The 8864-nt window shown below is 32.5% G+C and overlaps 1 non-coding gene across 1 annotated transcript; it reads right to left on the bottom strand.

Annotated features, from left to right (window-relative positions):
- Positions 1-1242: 1242 nt before the first annotated feature.
- On the bottom strand, positions 1243-1368 carry LOC126010190 (small nucleolar RNA SNORA51). The gene has a single exon (XR_007496317.1). It is a non-coding gene; the product is annotated as a small nucleolar RNA SNORA51 (small nucleolar RNA).
- Between the last annotated feature and the right edge of the window lie 7496 nt (positions 1369-8864).

Below are 8864 nucleotides of genomic sequence, written 5' to 3' on the forward strand. Positions count from 1 at the left end.
TATATTTCCTTCCCTGGAAGTTGTAGTCAATACCACAGTAAAAATAGCTGAACAAAGCAATCATTGTGTATACTGCTAAACTCATTGTAATGCTCTTTTGTGACTATAATAACAAATTACCACAAATTGGCATTAAAAAAACCATTTATTCTCTTAGAACTGAATTAAAAAGTTCAAAGTCAGTTTCCTTAGATTAAAATCTAGGGTTTTTTTTTTTATGAGCTACGTTTACTTTCATGCTTTTTTTTCTTTTTGGGTTTTTTTTGTGCCACACCTGGTGACGCTTAGGGGTTACACGGTTCGTCCTAGGCTGGCGCTTGCAAGGCATGCGCTTTACCTCTAGCGCCACTACTCTGGCCCCTTCTCTTCAGACTTTAAAGAAATTTGTTCACATGCCTTTTTCAGTTTCTAGATTATTGCCGCATTGATTCTTGGTTCTTTTCTCCAAATTAAGTACTGACAGCATAGCATCTCACTGCTTTGTCTTTTATTTTCCTTTCTACATTGAACTGCCTCTTTACCTCTTTTTTTTTTTTTTTTGTTTTTTTTTTTTTTGTTTTTTGGGCCACACCCGGCGGTGCTCAGGGGTTACTCCTGGCTGTCTGCTCAGAAATAGCTCCTGGCAGGCACGGGGGACCATATGGGACACCAGGATTCGAACCAACCACCTTTGGTCCTGGATCGGCTGCTTGCAAGGCAAACACCTCTGTGCTATCTTTCTGGGTCCCTCTTTACCTCTTATTTAAAGAATATTGTGAATTTATTTAGGGTCCTAAATAATCCCATATAATCCCCCATCTCAAAAATCCTTAATTTAATAAACTTGAAAAGTTACTTTGTCAATATAACAACATATTTATAAATTCCAGAAATTAAAACCTGGGCTGGAGAGATAGCACAGTAGATAGAGGGTTTGACTTGCATGGCAGCCTACTTTTGACTGACCTGGATTCGATTCTTGGCATCCCATATGGTTCCTGGAGCCTCCAGGAATGATTTTTGAGCACAGAGCCAGGAGTAACTCCAGAGAACTACACGGTGTGGCCCAACACTTCCCCCTAAACCTATTTTATCTTTGGGGCACTGATCACTTAATTATAATTAATTAAAATATGCTAACTAATAAATGATAATTAAACAAAATGCATTACCATAATTGATGGTTATTAGAATAACTTTGAAATATATAGTTTGGGGAATTATATTTTATAATTTGTATTTATATGTCTAAACACAAATTTTTTTTGTCCCCCAATTCACAATACACACCAGGGTAAGGGCCTGTGTTGAGGTGTATATGGGGTGCATTTAATGTACCTCCTCTTTCTATTCAGTCAGTGTAATGAACACAGCCTGTGGTAAGAATTTTTTTTTCTTTTCTTTTTTTTGATTTTTTAAATATATATATATATATATATTTATATATAAATCCTTCACCAGTGCAACATTGCTGTGACCAATACCCCAAGTGTCCTTCCTTCCCACCCAACACCGGCCTGTACTCTAGACAGGCTTTCTACTTCCCTCATAAACACAAATTATATTTATTGTAAGGCAATTTTAAGTATACAAGATAGTACATATTATGTAACAAATAATACCTATATTCTAGTCTTACTAACTGTAAACATATGAGTATTTTATTTCACTTTTATCTACTTTTATCTCCTTTTCAGTTTAATATGAAATAAATATAAGATATGCCGTCAATATTGTCTTTTTACATATGCTTTTTACATTAACTTTTTACATATGCTTTTACATTTAGCTTTTTTATATTAGCATTTTACATAATCACATTGTTCAAGTGAGATGTTGTGGCCTCAGAAAGATAGTCTACAAATTTCCATTACCCACCTTCATCACTTGAGAAAGTGCTTGGAAAAAATCTAGCACTGATAAAACTCTGATTGGTACTTGCCTGGTATAAACTGGACATCTTACTAGGCCCACAAGGTAATCTTCAAATCACACATGGGTTTCACTTGTTCTGTCTCATGTGGGAAATGATCTTTTCCACCTGATTTCTGGTGGTTACATGGAATTCATGCTGGATCAAGGAATTACTCTTTTAGCAAAGTAAAATAGGCTTAACCATGCTTCTCAGATCTATTTAGTTACTTCACAGAAAAGAATCTCAGGAGGATATGAATAGTGAGATTAAACAGTTTTATTTAGAGATTATTAGGAAAGAAAGAGAAAATATACTTTAATAGAAAACATGAGCTCCAAAAGAGTATTCTCTCTGGTACATATCTCAGGTGGAGTTGTGGCCACACCACATTGTCATAGTGGTCCCTTCTTTGCCCTAATTGCACTTGCCTGGTCTTTGTGAAAAGCTTTTTACAATGGATTGGGCCTCCCGGCCCTCATCTTTATTATCTCTGGATATTATTACTATGCTATCATTTATTTTTATCCCACAATGAGTGTGATTATTCTATATCTATCCCTCTCCTTCTGACTCAATCTGCTCAGCACAATCTCTTCATATACATCCATGTAGAAGAGAATATTATTAATTATTTTTTCTTAACAACTGCATAGTATTCCATTGTGTAGCTGTACCATCATTTTTTATCAACTCATCTGTTTTCAGGAATTGGTTGTTTCCAGATTTTGGCTATTGTGAATAGTACTGAAATGAACAGAGGAATGCAGAGATCTTTTCTACATTTTTTGGGGTATGGAACTCCTAGTGGAATAGAAATGGAATAGCTTGTCATATGAAAGCTCTATTTCTAGTTTTGATGAATATCCATATTGTTTTGCCAAAAGACTGGATAAATCAACATTTCTACCAGCAGTGAATGGAAGGCTCATTCTCCTTACATCCATGCCAGCACTGGTTGCACTTGTTCTATTTGTTGTGTTAGTCTTTGTGGTGTGACATGATACCTCCTTGTTGTTTAATTTGTATCTCCCTGATAATTAATAATGTGGAGTATGCGTCTTTTGGATATTTGTATTTCTTCTTTGAGAAAATGTCTGTTCATCTCTTCTCTCCATTTTTGGATACAGTTAGAGGTTATTTTCCTTAAGTTTTTTGCTAGGCTCTACCAGTGTCTTTATATCTCAGATATTAATATCTATCAGATGAGTATTGGATTAATAGCTTCTTTCATTCTGTGGGTAGTCTGTCAATTATAGTCACCATTTCCTTTGAGATGCAAAAGTTTCTTATTTTAATGTAGTGTCATTTGTTTATCTTTAATTACACTTGCTTGGCCAGTAGTGTTTTATCCTTGAAGAGATCTTTAGTTTTAATGTTGGAGTATTATGTCTATACTTTTCTCTATGTATCTTATGATTTCAGATATGATATGAAGGTTGTTAATCCATTTTGATTTGAAATTTGTAGATGGCATTAATAGAGGTCTTAATTTACTCTTTTTTTTTTGCATTTATCTAACCAGTTTTCCCAATGCCACTTGTTGAACAGGCTTTCTTTGCTCAACTTCATATTTCTTGTCTTTTATTAAAGATTAATTGCTTATATAACTAATGATTAGGCTTAGAGTACTCAAATTTATTCATTTAATCTGAGAGTCTGTGTTTATTCTAATATCAAGCTGTTTTAATGACTACAACTTTCTAGTACAGTTTAAAATTAAAGAAAGTGATATCTCGCATCTTCTTTGTCTCAAGAATTTCTTTAGTTATTTGTGGATGCTTATTTTTAAATATGATATTCTGGAGTCTTTGATTTATTTCTTTGAAATATGGCACATGTATCCTTATATAGAGTGCATTAAATCTGTACAATCTTTGGGAAGTATTGACATTTTAATCGTGTTAATCCTACCAATCCATGAGCTAGGTATGTGTTTCCATTCCTTTTTGTCCCATTTTATTTCTTGAATCAAAGTTTTGTAGTTTTTTCTGTATAAGTCTTGCACCTCTTTAGTTAAGTTTACTCCAAGGTACTTTAATTTTTAGGTACAATTGTGAATGGGCTATTTTTTTTTTGGATAAAAATATTTTTTTATTTTATTTAAACACCTTGATTACATACATAGTTGTGTTTGGGTTTCAGTCATGTAAAGAACACCACCCATCACCAGTGCAACATTCCCATCACCACTGTCCCAAATCTCCCTCCTTCCCACCCGACCCTCACCTGTACACTAAACAGGCTTTCCATTTCCCTCATACAGTGAATGGGATATTTTAGTGTGTCTTTTTTCGATTTTATTTCTATATAGAAAAACCATGGACTTTTGAGAATAAACTTTGTAGTCTGTCACTTTAATCTAGAGATCTATTCTTTCTAGAAGTATTTTTGTGTGTGTAGAATCTTTAATGTTTTCTAAGTATAGTATCATAAATCCACAATAGTGAGTGCTTTAGTTCTTCACTTCCTAGCTGGATACCCTGGGTATCTTTGTTCTTGCCTTATTGCTATGGCAAGTACTTCCAGTACTATATTAAATAAAAGTGGCTAAGGTGCGCAACCTTGTCTTGTGCCAGATCTTAGAGAGAAATATGTTTATCCCATTGAGAATACATATACTTGCCATGCTACTGATATAACCATATAATTTTTCTTTCTTTCATTAATAAGGTTTTTTATGTTGACTTGATTGTGTAAAACCATTCTTGGAAACTCATATCAATCCTACTTTGTCAAGGTGTATGAAACTTTTGATAAATTGTTGGATTCTATTTGCTAGTATTTTTTTTATCCTTGCATATTTATTCATCAAACACATCAGCCTTTAATTTTCTTTATTGTGGTGTCTCTACTTTTGGTATACAGGTATATTAGCTTCATAGAAATTACTGTTTTCTTCTGGGTTATTTTTTTCTGTTTTTTTTTTTCAATTTTATGCATAAACTTGAGAAGAATTGGAAGTAGAGTTTCTTTCAAAATCAAAAACAATTTTGTAAAGAATCCATCTATGCTCAAACTTTTGATTTGGGGTAGCCTTTTAACTACCATTTTAATATCATCTATAATGTAGGTCTGTACAGGTATTCTATATTATCTTGGTTCAACCTTGGGAGTTTATAGGAGTCCAATAATTTATTCATTTCTTCTCAGTTATTTTTTTTGTGTGTGTGGCATACAAATTCTCAATGTAATATCTGATTATCCTTTAATTTTCTGTAATTTCTATTGTGACATTTCTTTTATTTCTTTTATTAGGAATAAAAAAGATTTCTTTTATTAGTAATAATAAAAAATTCTCTTTGTGAGTCTTTGCTAATTATTTATAAATATTTTTAAGCACCAACTATAACCGTCATTGATATTTTGGATTGGGGAGGGATTCAGTTTGTTAATTTTTTTCTAAGTTTTATTATTTCCTTCCTCCTACCTGCTGTAGCCCACTTTGTTGATAATTTTTTAGTTTTTTTAAGGTGCACTCTTAAATTATATATGTAGACTATTTGTTTCTTTTTGATGAATGTTTGCAAAGGTATAAAATTTCCACTTAATACCACTTTAGCCTGTCCCATAAATTCTGCTAGTTCATGTTTCAATTTTTGTTTGTTTCCAGGAATCTTGATTTTCCTTGTGACTTTCTCTCTGACTCACTGGTTGTTCAGTAATGTGCTTTTTAATTTATAGGTGACCATGGTATTTATCCATTTTTGTTTGTAACTCACTTCTATTTTCAGTGCATCATGGTCTAACAAGATAGCTGAAACAAGTTCTATCCTCTTGATTTTATGAAGGTATGCTTTGTGGCCCAGCATGGTCTATCTTGGATAATGTTCCATTATCCATTGACATAAAAATGTTCACTGCAGAATGTGTGTATTCAGCTTTTTGAGGATGACATATATATTATGTATATAATATATATGACATACAATAACCTCCTGTCTATTTCTTTCAAAAAATCCAGCATATCCTTATTGAATTTTAGCCTGGTTGATATATCAAGAGGAGACAGAGAGATGTTGAAGTATTGAAGTCTCCAACGACTATTTGTTGTGATTGATTTCTTTCTTTTATTATATTAGAAGCAATTTTAAGTATTTTTCTGGTCCCTTATTGGGTATATTTGTGTTTAGGAGTAAAATTTATCTCCAATTTACATATATATTTGTTACCAAGAAGTGACCCTCTTTGTCTCTTTTAACCTTTTAAAACAAGAAGTCTATGTTGTCTAACATTAGTATGGTCTCTTCAGTATCTTTAAAGGAATTGTTTGTTAGAAAGGTTTTTTTTTGAGTTTGTTTTAGCTCCAAGCATGCATTGTTTCTTGCAGGCATCAAAATGTTTGATTCAATTTTATAACCCATTTTTACACTCTGTGTCTGTTAATTGACGTTTTTAGTCCATTGGCACTGATAAAGATTATTCTCATGGAATTTTGTGCATGTTTTTGTAGAAGTTTGATGAGTCTGTGGAGTTTGTTTTGCCATAATGTATCCCCTTTAGTTCCTCTTTCAAAGTTAGTTTTGAATTGGTAAAGTCCCTGACATATTATTTATCCATAAAGTTGTATATCTTTCCTTCAACCTTCAAGGAGAATCTGATTGGATTAAATATTCATGATGAAGCATTCAGTGAGTTGTGTTTTTTCATTAAATCTAATCTCTGTCTTTGGGCCTAAAGGTTTTGATCTTCGTGACTAGGATTGGCTTTTTTTTTTTTAATTTGGGTATCTTTTTTTTCTTGTAATAATTTCACATTCAGGGTGTGGGTGCATGCAAACTGCAGCTCTGGGAACATCTCAGCAATAATGTTTTTGACTATCTTTTTCAGAGGTTTTATTCTTGGCTTTTTTTGCTATAACACATGCTTTTTTATAAAAACATATTGCTAGTTTAAACAGATTATTAATAGTTAAATTACTACCAATAGCTCACCTTAAAGTGCTCAGAGAACCATGTGATAGCAGGATATGAATTTGAAACAAGGAATGCAAGGCATTTGGTACAATCCTTTAAGCTATCTCCCTGACCCCTGAATTATTTTTCTATACTTTATTTAAACGCTCTGCTTTACAAAGTTGTTCACAATACAATTGTTTTTGTCATTTAATGTTCCAATACCAATCCCACCACTAGTGTGACCTTTCTTCGACTTGTGTTCCAGTTCACTACATTCCATATCTTCCTCCTTAGCAGGCACAAAATCATCTGTTTTATATTGCTTGTTATAATAAAATGACCAATGAAATTATAGAAACTACTTCAGTAAAAGGAAATTTGTGAATACCTCACAATAGACATATTAAAATCATTGTCTGAAGGTTTACAAAATTGTTGTGTTATTGTTTATTGAGCTTAGTTGAGTTCTTTGCTACTTTCCCATTTAATTGGTGTGAAATTTGGAGGTGTTGCAATGTTCCTGGAACTCGAGGATCTATAGGAATGGTCCGATAAGTTTCAGGGGCTTGACTCGGCTTGCATCTCTCTTGAGATTAATGGTGAAACTGTGAAGCTGGACTAGCTATTACATGGCAGCAGCTGTGAGATATGGATATAGCAGCTGAAAACAGTACAGAAATGGGAAAGTGAGGAGGCTGACCATCCCCATTCCAAGAAGACCCCAGAATTGGCAGCATTCTGCACTTCATTATTATGATTATTTACTTGAAATAATAAGTCATCCTCAAATTTATATTCTGTTCCAGACCTTCATTTTGCCTTGAGTCAAATAATACCTACCTATAAGCATTAAAAATTATTAAAGACCAGAATTTTAAATTGGTGAGTCTTTCAAGTGTGGGAAGTTCTTATTGAACTCATCTTCAACAATATATTCTAGACACAGTTCTCATACAGCTGGATAAACAAATGCTGCTGGTAATCAGACACTTCTCTGGAACTGCATCCAGAAATATAAGAAAACTCATAGATTCTTTAGAAACCATGACTATTTTCTAAAATCAAACAATGGTATATTTCGAGCATACTTGCTACTTTTTCTTATTTTTTCTTACATTTGCATATCCACATAAAGCAAGTCAGTTGTATTTGGAAGGATCATTTCAGATAATCCATTTATAGTGTAAATGATAAGAAAACAGTAATGATTCAGATCCCTTTATGACTATGGACCTTGAGCTATATAATTGTTCTTCATACTTTTTTTACATTATAAACACTATTCTGTTATAGACTGGTGTCACAGCTGCATGCTGCAAGTAGGAGTAGACCATTGAGCCATCCTCTTAAATATTATGACATGGAGAAAATCACATTGTGCTTTAACCTATCAACAAAGGAGCAAAGCAATTACAGAGCTAAACACAGTCCAGAAAGACCCAATAAAGAAAATCCAAGAAAATTTGGTGAAAATTCTTAAGGGGCCTTCCAATGTTTAATTTAGGCCTGAGCCATGATTAATATTCTGATTCTAATTCAAAAGACTGAACCACAAAGGTACATCTTTTGGGTATTTTTAATAAGCATAGTACAACACTCTGAATTAACAGCTGGTCTGACTGGTATTTTACTTCTTCTTTGCTTACTCAAGTGAAGCAGTTAATATTAGTATAATCATCAAACTAACACTGGTCCGGCAGAGGGACAGATTTTTTTTTTTACTAGTGTTGTGATGTAGAATACACATTTTAAAATATACAAAAAATCCATTTCTGAATTAACATTTATCAGCCAACTGACTTAGATTCCATACAAAATAAAAGTGCTTTTATAATGACCAAAATAAAATTTAAAACCCTATGTAACTAAAATATATACTTAAATAGTTCTCACTTTTAACTAAAATGAAAAATATCAAATATTAAATCAGTTTACTAAAATAGAATGATGTTATGAGAAATAGTATTAATATAATAAAAAGAGATCAAATGAATTATTTATCTATTGATAAAAATATGTATTTAATTCACAACACAAAATCTTTATAAAATATGAGTCATATTGTTTTATATTAT

The sequence above is a fragment of the Suncus etruscus genome, chromosome 5 (assembly GCF_024139225.1).
Source record: "Suncus etruscus isolate mSunEtr1 chromosome 5, mSunEtr1.pri.cur, whole genome shotgun sequence".
Lineage (NCBI taxonomy): Eukaryota > Metazoa > Chordata > Mammalia > Eulipotyphla > Soricidae > Suncus > Suncus etruscus.